This window comes from Cetorhinus maximus, chromosome 1 (assembly GCF_964194155.1).
Source record: "Cetorhinus maximus chromosome 1, sCetMax3.hap1.1, whole genome shotgun sequence".
NCBI lineage: Eukaryota > Metazoa > Chordata > Chondrichthyes > Lamniformes > Cetorhinidae > Cetorhinus > Cetorhinus maximus.
In genome coordinates this window covers 66946358-66960542 of record NC_135879.1, presented here as the reverse complement: position 1 = coordinate 66960542, position 14185 = coordinate 66946358, and the positions used below count along the sequence as shown (strand labels likewise).

General features: G+C 43.8%; 2 protein-coding genes across 2 annotated transcripts in view; both read right to left on the bottom strand.

Annotated features, from left to right (window-relative positions):
* Positions 1–14185, bottom strand: part of LOC144680621 (uncharacterized) — a 188906-nt gene that overhangs the window by 54499 nt on the left and 120222 nt on the right. The gene's annotated exons all lie outside the window — the stretch shown is intronic.
* Positions 4940–14185, bottom strand: part of fgb (fibrinogen beta chain) — a 285364-nt gene continuing 276118 nt past the window's right edge. Inside the window, exon 8 of the mRNA XM_078541842.1 lies at positions 4940–4951. The gene's annotated coding sequence lies outside the window, so the exon portion shown is untranslated. The remainder of the gene's footprint in view (positions 4952–14185) is intronic.

The window sequence follows — 14185 nt, the reverse complement described above, 5'->3', positions numbered from 1 at the left end:
ATTGCACTTAGTGCCACTCTGGGACGATTCCTGCCCATAGTGTCCACCATCAGATGTGATTCTGCAATTGGACAGCGCTTGCTAAACTATCCTTATTGTGCTAAGAAGTACACTGACAACCAATTTAAGATTATCTGTCAGGCTTGCAGTATGGCTCATGTACGCATGCTAGAAGCTACATATATTCACACACAGGGCCCTGTCCTTTGCAGCCAGAAGGCATATGTCCAATCATTATGCCTTTTTCAGCTAAACAAAAGCTTGGGGGGCAGCCATTTCCTGGTTCATTCCCCAGGGCATGCCTTGACCAATCAGAATAGACTTGTCTAGTTTGAATTTAAACAAAAGTTTGGTAATTAATTTTTCCCTGGTGGATTCTCCATGGCAATGCCTCTGCCAATCAGAGTCTACTTGCTAACCAATCAGCACTCTCTTCTCATGCAGTATAAATTGTTGTTCTCTTTACAATTGGTATTCTTGCAAATCTGTCTTGATGAGTGCAAGGCAAAAAGGCTTGACAGCATGTCTCTTTTTTTCACCAATACTCAAGTTCTGTACTATCAAACAACTATTGCTATTATGTAATACCAGCCACCCACAAACAGCAATTACCTCAAGTTTACCAATTTTATTCAATATACTTCGTCTACTTAAAAGTCTAGATTTAAATCCTAATCTTTTTAATAATTTTCTTTTGCTCTGCTCTTTATGACTATTTTTGTTTTTTTCCTCTTCCTACAACTCTTATTGCTTTTCTTTTCCTCTCTATTTCCTCGTCCTGTTTCTTCCATTCACCCATGCCACATTAGTTTAAACACTCTCCAACAAATTTCCCAATGGGGACATTGGTCCCAGTCATATCCAAGTGAACCAAGTGACATCATTGTCATATGTAAACCTTTTATGCTCAGAACTGAGCTGTTATGTCCCAGAAATATGAATCCTTCCCTCCTAAGTTCTCTCTCCAGCCATACATTTACCTCCAATATCTTACTATTCCTATACCAATCACTGTATGGCACTACTTTCAAGATTTTTATTTTGGTCTTTACTTCTTGAAACTTGCCTTGCAGAACCACAATTTTATTCTTTCCTATGTCTTTGGTTGATACATAAACCATGGCCAGGATTTTATGGCCCTGCCACTGCGTGTCTCTCCCTGGCAGATGGGGCGAGCCATTTAAATCTCCATTCAGTTTGGCGGGACTGTAATATCCCGTCGGGTGCGAGAGGCCATAAAATCCTGGCCCACAACTTGATTGTTTTTCTTTGCAAATTGTATTTGCTCCATTACATCACTTATTATTAGTATTATTAGTACTGGAAAGCAACAAGCCATTTGGGATTGTTATGTCTCTGATTATCCCTTTTCACTTTTCCCCTCTTGGGAACTACTTTCTCCATAGTCCATGGGTTTCCTTCCTCTGAATTGTTTTCATTGTCCCAGTCATTCAATACTGATACCCTGTTTATCAATTCAACACTCTCAGGGGTCCCTAAACTGCCTTCTGCCTCCTGTCCCTACCCTGATGGATAGTCACCAACATATATTCCTTACAAACTCGTTCTGCCTCTGAGGTCACACATACTGGAATGTGCATTCCAGAAATCCTTCAGCTTCCGGATGGAATATTCCCAGTTGCAGTTCAAATTCAAAATCACTGACTGCAATTTTCCAGCCCCTCATGCTAGCAGGATCTTCGGGGCCAACTGATGTGAATGGAGATTTCAATGGCTCACTGGTCCCGCCGCAGAGGCACTGGAAAATTCCAGCCACTAAGTTTGAGACCAAGCAAGCAAAGACACTTCCCACATGTGTGGCAGCCTGGACATACAACATACCCTGCAAGTACTCCATCGCACTACTGACTTGTAACTTGTAGATGGTAGAAAGGCTTTGGAGAGTCAACAGCCTCTGACCTGCTCTTGTAATTGCAATATTTATGTGGTTTGTCAAGTTAAGCTTTTGGTCAATGGTGACCTACAGGGTGTTGATAGTGGGGGATTCAGCGATGGTAACACCACTGAATATCAGGAGAGATGGTTAGATTCTCTATTGTTGGAAATGATCATGATCTGGCACTTGTGTGGCACGAATGTTACTTGTCTTTTATGAGTCCAAGTCTGAATGTTATCTGGGTCTTTATGCACTAAGACACTATTATTTGATGAGTTGTGAATGGAACTAAACACTTCTGACCTTATGTTGGACCTTTTGGCTGAATAAGTGCTCCTTTTTAAAATTAATTCATAGGGTGTGGGCGTCACTGGCTAGGCCAGCATTTATTGCCCAACCCTAATTGCCCTTGAGAAGGTGGTGGTGAGTTGCCTTCTTGAACCGTTGCAGTCCATGTGGTGTAGGAATACCCACAATGCTGTTAGGGAGGGAGTTTGAGGATTTTGACCCAGCGACAGTGAAGGAACGGTGATATATTTCCAAGTCAGGATGGTGTGTAGCTTGGAGGGGAACTTCCAGATGGTGGTGTTCCCATCTATATGCTGCCTTTGTCCTTCTAGATGGTAGCAATCATGGGTTGGGAAGGTGCTGTCTAAGGAGCCTTGGTGAATTCCTGCAATGCATTTTGTAAACGGTACACACTGCTGCCACTGTGCGTTGGTGGACAAGGGTGTGAATGTTTGTGGATGGGATGCCAATCAAGTGGGTTGCTTTTTCTTGGATGGTGTCAAGCTTCTTGAGTGTAGTTGGAGCTGCATTCACCCAGGCAAGTGGGAATATTCCATCACACTCCTGACTTGTGCCTTGTAGATGATAGGCAGGCTTTGGGGAGTCAGGAGGTGAGTTACTCCCTGCAAGATTCCTAGCCTCTGACCTGCTCTTGTAGTCACAGTATTTATATAGCTAGTCCAGTTCAGTTTCTGGTCAATGGTAACCCCAAGATGTTGGTAGTGGGGATTCAGAGATGATAATGCCATTGAATGTCAAAGGGTGATCGCTAGATTCTCTCATTGGAGATGGTCATTGCCTGGCACTTGTGTGGCACGAATGTTACTTGCCACTTGTCAGCCCAAGCCTGGATATTTTCCAGGTCTTGCTGCATTTGGACATGGACTGCTTCAGTATCTGAGGAGTTGCGAACGGCACTCATCAACTAACATCCCCACTTCTGACCTTATGATGAAAGGAAGGTCATTGATGAAGCAACTGAAGATGATTGGGCCTAGGACACTACCCTGAGGAACTCCTGCAGTGATGTCCTGGAACTGAGATGATTGTCCTTCAACAATCACAACCATCTTCCTTTGCGCTAGGTATGATTGCAACCAATGGAGAGTTTTCCCCCAATTCCCATTAACTCCAGTTTTGCTAGGGCTCCTTGATGCCATACTCAGTGCCTTTATAGTACTGTTGACAATATCTTCCATCACTTTGCTGGTGATTGCGAGTAGACCGATGGGGCAGTAATTGTCTTGCTTTTAATGGACAGGACATATCTGGGCAATTTTCCACTTTGTCTGGTTGATATCAGTACTGTAACTACTAGAACAGTTTGCCTAGGAGCGTGGCTAGTTCTGGAGCACAAGTCTTCAGCACAGCAGCCAGGCTGTTGTCAAGGTCAAAGTGTTTGTTGAATCCAGTGCATTCAGCCACTTCTTGAAATCATGTGAAGTGAATTAATTGGCTGAAGACTAGCAACAGCGACAGTGTGGAACTCAGGAGGACACCGAGATGGATCATTCTCCCATTACTTCTGGCTGAAGGTTGTTGGAAATGGTTTCAGCCTTGACCTTTGTTCTGAGGTGCTAGTATCCTCTGTCCTTGAGGATGGGGATGTTCGGAGAGCTTCCTCCTCCCATTCATAGAAACAACATGCAGGGTTACAGGGAAAAGGCAGGAGATTGGCAATAAGTTAAAATGCTCAGAGAGCTGGTGAGACACAATGGGCTGAATGGCCTCCTTCTGCACCGTAAGAATTCTGTGATTCCTTGTTTAACTGTCTACCACCATTCACGTCTGGCTGTGACAGGACTGCAGAGCTTTGACCTGATCTGTTGGCTCTGGGATCGCTTAACTCTGTCTATAGCATGATGTTTCCACTGTTTAGCATGCATGTAGTGTTGTATTGTAGCTTTACCACATCAGCACCTCATATTTGGGTATGTTTGGTGTTGCTTTGGTCATGTTCTTCTACAATCTTCATTGGACCAGGCTTGGGCGCCTGGCTTGATGGTAATGGTAGAGGGAGCATTATGCCAGGCCATGGGATTACAGATTGTGATGGAATACAATTCTGCTGCTGATGCCTTACAATGCCTCAGCCTGTCCCATTTAGCATAGTGATAGTGCCACACAACATGATGGAGGGTGTTCTCAGTGTGAAGACAGGACTTCGTCTCCACAAGGACTATATGGTGATACAAAGATAGGTAGGAAAGTGAGTTGTGAGAAGGACACAAAGAGTCTGGAAAGGGATAAAGATAGGTTAAGCGATGGGTTAAAATTTGGCAGATAGAGCATAACTTGGGAAAATGTGAGGTTCTTTATTTTGGTAAGGAAGAATAAAAAAGCAGAATATTATTTAAATGGAGAGAGACTACAAAACGCTGTGGTACAGCGGGATTAACATCTGCTGCAGGCCCAGTCTGGCAGCTATGTCATTCAGAGCTTGGCCAGTACTGGTGATGGACATTGCAGTCCCCCACCCAGAGTACATTCTGTGCCCTTGCTGCCCTCAATCCTTGATCCAAGTGGTGTTAAACATAGAGGAGCATTAAATCATGAGCTGAGAGAGGGCAGTAGTGGTGATCAGCAGGAGGTTTCCTTGCCCATGTTTGACCTGATGCCATGAGACTTTATGGAGTCAGAGACAATGTTGAGGACTGCCAGGGCCACACCTTCCCTACTGTATGCATCTGTGCCACTGGCTCTGGTGTGTCTGTCCTGCCAGTGGGACATACCCAGGGATGGTGATGGTGGAGCCTGGCACATTGGCTGAAAGGTATGATTGGGTATGACTATGTAAGGCTGTTGCTTGGCTAGTCTGTGGGACAGTTCTCCCAGTTTTGGCACAAGTCCCGATGTGGCAGTGAAGAGCGTCAACTGGGCTAGGTGTGCATTTGTCATGTCTGGTGCTTAGGTCCATGCCGGTGGTCAGTCCAGTTGTATTCTTATTTAACCTTTCAGTAGTGATTTGATGTAACCGAGTTGCTATCTGAGTGAGCAGTTAGGAGTCAACCATATTGCTGTGGGTCTGTATTAACTATCGTTGCAGGCACGGTCCACATCCTCACTAGTCAGCACAATGGCATGCTCCTCAAAAGTGAGTGAGGGGCCTAATGTGAGCCACTCCACACCCAGGCTGAGACCTCTCTCTACTGTTGTGAGACAGCTTCTCCTGCATGAAAACAGATGGGGAGAGTGTGAGCAGGATGCAATGCACTGCATGAAATGTTTGTGCGGTGAATGGAGCCATGGATGGATGAAGACGTGAATGCAGAGGATATGAGCCTGATGGAGATGTGAGGGTGTGTGTGAGAGTTAGTTTTATAGTCCCTTGAGGTGTGATATCCCTGTGGGTGTGTGATGGGTTTGTGAGTGCGTGAGTTGAGAGTGATGAGGCGGTTGACTTACCTGGTAGAACGAATGACAGCATTCATCCTCCTCCCGCACTGGATGGCTGACCTCCTCTGTGCTCCAATGGTGCTGACCACCCCTGCCACCACCTCCCAGGCTGATTGGTGACTCTGGTGGACCGGGGATAGAGCACATCACGGGAGCCTTCCACTGTGTCCAGCAGGCGCCCCAGAAAGGCTTCGTAAAATTTGGGGGCTGCCATCTTCTTTGCTTTCGGGATCACCTGTCGCATTGAGCAGTCCTGGTCTGAAGACATGAAGTTGGCTGCGCTCTGGTGCACTTTAAATATGGCACCCAGAGCAAGGAAGGGCTGAGGTCATGGCATGGCAGTCAAATCCAAGTCTGCCTACCTGCCAGCGATTTGGTGTTTCCCATGAATGCATTGGTAATGAGGCGGGAAGTGCCAGTAATGGGATGATACAGTCTGAAAACCCACCATTGTGGCCAGCGGGTAAAATGGCTTTTTTCATGTCCCCTATCGCATTTAGCGCAAATCTGGGACTTCACAGACTAAAACAAATTTTTATAAGTATTTGTAGTTTACAATTCACATGAGTTGTTACTTTATCACTAATAAGCAACATTTTATTGCATTTCCCCTCTCCTGAAGAAGTTGACTGGGTACAGTTCCACAAGAGTCTGTTGACCTCTGGTACCTCACTGAATGGCTATTACTCATTTCAATTTTCACAGTCAGTGTGAGCAGGCTATTTGACTGAAGTCCATCACAACAATGCCTAGTCTTATCCTTCCCAGTGTTCAACACAAGGCCAAAGGCCACCTTCAACATGGTTTGTTGGATAGCGGCAGGAACCCTGTCCGATTTCTACTCTGTAATTTAGGACACTGGAGCTAATTGTAATGTCTCTACTGCCACTGCAATTAAGAGAGGACCTTTTCAGTCTATTTGGCTCAGCTACTCATTCAATAAACTCACTGAACAATCAAAGAGGCTATAAAATGCACTTAGCAGTAGTCAGTTTCAAGTCTGCGATGCTCCCTCAATACCAGCAATTGTTCTGAAAAGCATAAACAAAAACACTTCAAGACAAATCTTCCCATAAATTTCCATAGTAGTTAAACTGAGAGCAGTGCTTATAGCCAACTCACTTACATTCAGATAAGTTCAGTGAGGACAAATGCCCTGTATTATCATTTTATCATTTGTTGGGGTGGTGTGGGGGATGGGTGCGGGGAGGCTTGCAATCCTGGATTTGCCCTGCTCAGGCTTAATCAACTCTGCACAAAATTAAACAAGATTATTTTTGACTGTTTCAAGAAATAAATTCTGGCAAAGATTTTTAACAGTATCAGAATTGGGTACAATTAAAGTAAATAGGACATTTTTGGGAAAAAAACATGTGAAAAAATGAATCTTCTTGGTGACACGATCACCCAGCTCCACAAAGGATTATTTTATGTCACAGAATGACCATCTGCTGGCTCAAATGAAGTACGTTGAATAATGGTGCGTCAGTTGCATTGGCCAAGTTATATGTGACACTGGGTGCTCCAGTTCCCTTCAAAACCTGGAAAACTATTGTTCACACATTATCCACAGGGGTGTTCCAAACTTCAAAGGGAGCCTCAAGGGACCTGCTTAACATGACTATAAGCAGGCTAAACTAACTGACCACCATGCTCAAAGTTCCCAAATCAAGCTGCAGTGAAAGATAATCACTGTTTATCTGATATGGAGTGCATACTTCCTTCACTCACTCCAGCCCAGACTGCTTAGATGCAACAGCAACGCCTTCGGATCACCAAGCATGTACAGGTGTACTGCTGGAATTTAACCAGTTAAAACCATGCAGCATATCAGCACAACGCATTGATAAACTCTTGCTAGGGTAGTGACTTGCAAGTGGTTATGAAGAATCCCTGTCCCAGTGGCAGAGCTACTGCTTCAAGATGCATTACTGAGCCAGGGTGGCAGGTCAATCATCACAAGGCCCTAGAGTGCTACAAACCTGCCTGGCACTGTTAGCATACCCTGAAGGGTTGACTTGGTTCCAATTTTCCATCACTTGGCATGATCTTTTGGAACTATTCAATCTCAGAGATCTCACTTGCCCCCATCATTATAGGAAGACCATCATGAGACAATTATTAACATGGGTTATGATATCTAGTTTTGGAGGCAGCACAGAAAGAGGAACCAAACTGATAAGTAGCTTAAGGTATCTGAGCTATGAGGGAATGAAAAGCCTGAGGCTATTTCCTCAGAAGAAAAGGTACAATGGAGATACTAATTAAGTATTCAAGATTTTTAAGGAATTGATAACTTGACTCCTAATATATTCAAGATTGCCACAAACTCTAGAATGAGGAAACATGAACATGGGTTCAGAAGAGGGATGATGCACAGACAGTTTGGGTAGTAAATATATGGCATGTACTTCCCCGATAGATAGAAAGAACTGGATAGATATTTGATAGGCATTAGAAGTAGGATCAGCAAGGCTGATAAAGTATTTACCAGTCCTGGTTTTTCTACATTCCTATGCTGGAATAATGGAATTCAAGCTAATTAAAGTACAGAATAAAAGCCAAGTAGTTTAATCAGCTCTCTGTCCTCAATTCCAGAACAGAGTGTACTGGATTATTCATTATAGCCTGATTTATACCTTTCTTTTTGCTGATGTATTATATTTACCTCCTAGGACTCCATAAAACACTCAGATTTTACTGGTACAAATTTGCTTATGAATTCACCACTTAGAACAGTTACAAATGTTGGAGACTTGAAGCGAAGTAATATGAAACCCTCTAAATTCTATAACTTATTCAGTGAGGCACTAGAAGCATTTTCAGAATCACAGAATTGCACAGAAATTTCAACACAAGACATTTGGCCCAACCAGTCTATGCTGGTCACAAAACAAAAACAGAATTACCTGGAAAAACTCAGCAGGTCCGACAGCATCGGCGGAGAAGAAAAGAGTCGACGTTTCGAGTCCTCATGACCCTTTTGTTGAAGGGTCATGAGGACTCGAAACGTCGACTCTTTTCTTATATACAGCAGAATTAAAGCATAGTTACACGTGTCTTCTCAGTTAAGTACAATAATACTGAAGGAGATAATTTTGGGTGCAGTGATGAATACTCAGTCAGTATCCAGGCACTGATGGTGTGCATGATTAGCAGGAAGTTTGAATAGGAGTGGAGGCATGAGTTTGGGTTTACCTTCAATGATAAAGGGTAGACAGAATGAGCAGAGCAGGAAGACAACAGGCCAAGAGGTCATTGGGATTACATTACAGTATTTGAGATCAAATGATATACGGAAAATGTTAATCAACATAGTACAGTATATTTCCAATAGAGTGGGCATGATGTTGTCAAATCCTCTGTCTTTTATGCCTCCTTTGTTTTGTAGAAAATTTGCTTACTTGAAACTGTTACATACTAGAGCTCCTAGTACAGTGAAATCAACTCCGTGAAGCAGGTTCCACAGTGCTGGCTTTGCATACGTAGAACCAATGGCAGCTGACAACATCACCGGCAGTATCATTGGCAATGCCAGCAACCATTCTGGAAGCCATTTAATCTAAATGTTCTTGGTTTTTTTCAACACCAGGATCACCATTTGATATATAATGCAAAACCAGCACTGAAAGTGAAGCTGCCATCTATGGCACTGCTGCAACATAAAGGCCTAGATTTCCTGGCCCCACCACAGCGGGCCATTCAAAACTCCGTTGACTTCGCAGGACCAGAAGATCCTGGAGGGGCCAGAAGTGGGATGAATCAGTCCGTACACTTAGATCTTTACTTGGTATATGGTACAGTTAACAAACGCAAGAAGAAAAAAATCAATAAAGGATGCTGAAGGTTTAAGTCAGGAACAAGCACATATCACGTTAAATGTTAATTCTGTTTCTAGTGACTTCCCATCTGGAAGTACATATAGAAGCATTTCGCTGCTGGGAACTACCAAAATAAAAACAGGCATATAAAAAGTGGGCTAACATTTACCATTCTTCTATACCAGTAGTGACTTCTCAACAGTGAATTTTCTTTGTATTTTGTTCTGTACATATATGATGTGTGGTTTTGAGTCATACGAAGTCTATAGCATTCATGTTAGATGGCTGTGAGTGCACACCTGACACAAATTACTTCAACTGTCTAAACAGCTAAGAATTTGAACACCCATATCCTATCGCTTCTAAACGTAAGAACCCATTAGGTGCTCATTTTAGGCCCTAAATCAAACTGTACCTTTTAACACAAATTCCATAAGAGCAAAGAATTGAGTTCACCTGGTGTGGTAAATACATATATCTGAAAAACTTAAAATTTATGTGCTTCTGCAATCAATTTAATAAACTGCTGAAATACTAGGAAGTTGAGACGTTGCAAGAAGATAATTAACCTAGTGCTCTCCCTTCTTAATTATCGTATTTAACGGCTATCTTCCTTTGAGTAGGAAATATCCTGGGGCTGGCAAAATTTACAGGAAGAACAAAATGTTTCCTTCTTGGGTTTAATGTCTTCCTGTTTTCCCCTTTTTACTTATTATTAAACAAATTACAGATGCTTAAAATGCAGCCAGTTCAGTATATCACCTTCTTCTGAGACATATTTTATGAACTACAGGTGGTTCAGCCACTGGACAGAAATATCTTAGAAACATAAGACAATGTAAAAAGGCAGACAGTGGAGAATCAGGGAGCTGCCTGAAGCATTGAGCAGGCATGTGTGATCAAGGAGTCCAGGCAGGCCATGAACTCTGCCATGTCTCAGGTAGGTGAGCATATTGCTTCTCCACAGAGAGATAGCGACTGTCATGGAGAGGCAGACTCAGGAGACAACATAGTGGGTGCCTGGTGTTAGCAGAAACCTGCAGACCATTGCCGGCACCATGATCTCGCTGTTGCAACGTGGCAGCGAGAGGCAGACGGTGCTCCTAAATATCCCTCCATGACCACCTCTACCCACAGAGAGCAGAGAGATATCAGCCTGCAATGAGAGGTCTGAGGAGCTACTGGCAGAACAACTAAAAGATACCTCTCACAGCACTCCTAGGGTTACCAGTAAACCCCAACCCCTCTGTCACGAACCTGAGCACCTCCTGCAGCTGTGGCCACAGAAAAGAATCCTGCACCAGTGAAGGAGTCCCCTGCTCCCTAAGTAGGGAGGTTATGCTACAGTTATACAGGACACTGGTGAGACCACATCTGGAGTACTGTGTACAGTATTGGTCTCCTTATTTAAGGAAGAATGTAAATGCATTGGAAGCAGTTCAGAGAAGATTTACTAGACTAATACCTGGAATGGGCCATTGTCTTATGAGGAAAGGTTGGACAGGCCAGGCTTGTATCCTCTGGCATTTAGAAGAGTAAAAGGTGACTTGATTGAAACCTTTAAGATTCTGAGGGGTCTTGACAGGGTGTGTGTGGAGAGGATGTTTCCTCTTGTGGGAGAATCTAGAACTAGGGGCAACTGATTAAAAATAAGGGGTCACCCATTTGGGACAGAGATGAGGAGAATTTTTTTCTCTCAGAGGGTCGTGAGTCTTTGGAACTCTCTTCCTCAAAAAGCGTGGAAACAGAGTCTTTGGGCAGAAATTTTAGCTCTGCATGCGGGCATGTGCCCAATCCGTTTGAGCATAAAATAGCGTGTGATGACATCAGGTGAGCCTCCTGATGTCATCCCACATTAGTGCGATATTTCGGTCGGCAGGCACGCGCAAAAGTCGGAAGCACACCCATTGACAATTATGAGGGCAATTAAGCCCATTAAAGTTCCAATTGTCCTCGATTTTTCGTGGTCCGTCCAACCTTATGGTTGGCGGACGGGCAAATCTGCCAGGCAGACTTTGCATTTTTGATGAAACCTCATCCAAAGGCATGATGAGGTTTCCGTTATTAAATATAAAAAAAAAATGTATGGACAGAATTTTCATCATGTATATGTTCAGGTGACTGATTCTGATGCGTGGACATTTTTTTCTGGATTTTAAAATCTTTATTTATTGCTTTTAAATTCTTCAGTTCCCTGAGGCAGCTCTCTGCCTTCAGGGAACTTTCATTCCGTGTTCCCCCGCGCCCACCCTCCTCCCACCCCCACTCCAGCAGTGTTGAGCGTTTCAGCACGCATTTCACACTGGCTAGCCGTTAAGTTGGCCAGCCAGTGTCAAATGGCGGTCAGGGGCCAATCACAGTCGGCGGTCCGTTCCCCGGCCGCTCCTGGGCCCACAAATCACGCGCGCCCACCAAACTAAAAATCCTGCCCTTTGAATATTTTTAAGGTAGATAGATTCTTGATAAGCAAGAGGGTGAAAGGTTGTCAGGGTTAGGCAGCAGTGTGGCGTTGAGGTTACAATCAGATCAGCCATGATCTTATTGAATGGAGGAGCAAGCTCGAAGGGCTGAGTGGCCTACTCCTAATTTGTATGATTGTATGTAGTTGCCCCGGCCTAACCAGGCCAGCGGCACCCAGTGGATGCCCACCACACTCAGCAAAGGCCACGGGGGATGGAAAGCAGCAGCCTGCCTCAAAGTTGTCTGCAGATGTTAAAAACGCATTTTGGCACAGCACTTGCAAACACTTTAAGAGCACGTAAACACACTGCCACGGTACTGGGGCTTGTTTGAATTTGTATGTAATGAATTAAACTTTTTTGAAGCTTCCATATCTGTTACTCAGTAATTATGGGCTTCATGATGTTTTGGCAAGTTAAGAATGGGATGTGGTTATCAGTAGTTGGGTAATGGGCATGATAGTTGGCTGTCCCAACAGGTATCAGCATCAAGTCTGCAGAAGAGATAGATATGTGTGGTTTGTGCATGCCGAAGCCATTGTATGCCAATAGCAACTGATGAAGACCTAGAGCCGTCTGGCCCTCACTGCAATACCAGCTGCTGGAAATGAGGTTTTCCCACATCTATAAAATAAAAGCAAAATACTGCAGATGCTGGAACATTGCCTCCCTGGCATGAGCTCCACCGCACGGGTGGTCTGCATCATGAAGATGCTGGTGTTCCTATTCGGCAGCAATCTTGTTCTTCCCATCGTTTTCATCCAATGAGGGTATTTCTTCCTCCTCAGGGTTCCAGTGTTCCCCCTCTGCAGGACAAGATTGTGTAACACGCAGCACACCATGATGATACATGGGACCCTCTCTGGGTTGTGCTGAAGAGCTATATTATCATCATGGTTACAAGAGCAGGACAGAGGTAGGGTACTCTGGCAAATAGAAGAGCAGGACAGAGGTAGGGTACTCTGGCAAATAGCTCACCTACTTACCACTCAAAACCTTTCCACTATGTCTCTGTTCAGGTACCATGGCAACCATGGACTTCCATTGGATTGGTCCGTGATTATGCTTGGTAAAGTACAGCAGTGGTTTGCCGTTGCCTTCTGTTGACCAGGAAATTCTCCCACTCTTACCTCCTGCCATCAGGTGTATTGGAAGGATCTACAAGCTGATAATTAACCTGTGTGGCCACATTATGAACATACATGGCATGGCCATCAAGTCCCTGAACCCGGAGCTCCTGGCCCAGGGGTAGGGACGCTACAACTGCACCACAAGACCTCCGAAATACTCACTACTCACCTGAATTGATGTAGCCACAGTACCACTCAAGTAGTTCAACAGCACCTACGATAGTACAATTCACTCGATTAGTTCCTTTGCCACTGGACTCTATATCCAATCCATCCACCACTGACATATTGTGGGTGCTGTATGTGCAAGACACGCCAAGGTTTCTTCCTCCCCTGAAACCTCTACAACAAAGAAGAACAAGAATAGAAATGTTGTGGGAGCATTGTCCGTCAGCTCCAAGGCTTCCTCCAAGTCACACACCATCCTGCCTTTGACATAAATTGCCATTCTTATGTTGTTGCTGGGTCAGAAACCTGGAATTCCCCTCTATCATCACAAAAAAAGTGCAATGGTTGAAGGAGAAGACATCGCCCTGCCCCCGACAAATCCACTTTTCCAGGGCAACTAGGGATCAGCAATAAATGCTAGTTTACCAGCTTCACCCACATGCTGAGAACAAACACAAGAAGTGGAAAACCAACATCTGAGGATAAGTCACCATGCCCCATTCTCTGCTTGGAAGGACTCCTCTATTATGGTAGATAATTGGTTTGTTTTAACAGTGTGAACAGTGTTGCATACTGAGCTATCTAGCACCAGGTTTGGACATTAAATACAGCGAAGCAACAATGTCCAAATATAACAGTTTAGGAACACAGCAATTTTAAATCAAAATTATAATTTTAAAGTAATGTGAGAAAATACTATTTCGATTATGCAATAAACGCCAGTCTTTGCCTCTATTATGTTCTTAGGAGAACATTCCCAAAAACTGAGAACTGAAGTAACCTAGTAACAGTTTCTCATACAATCATAAAATATTCATTTCCATTCCTTTATAGGTAAAATCAAATGACATTAATAAATTCATGAACAAGTGAACATTCATTAACAAACACTGAGGAATGACCCCACACATGAACTGACATACTCATCTGTAAAAGCCAAACAATTATACACTCCACCCAATTATTTTTTCCATTGATTTGAATGGAAAGGAAAAATATTGGGGAATGTAAAATAGGCTTCCAATT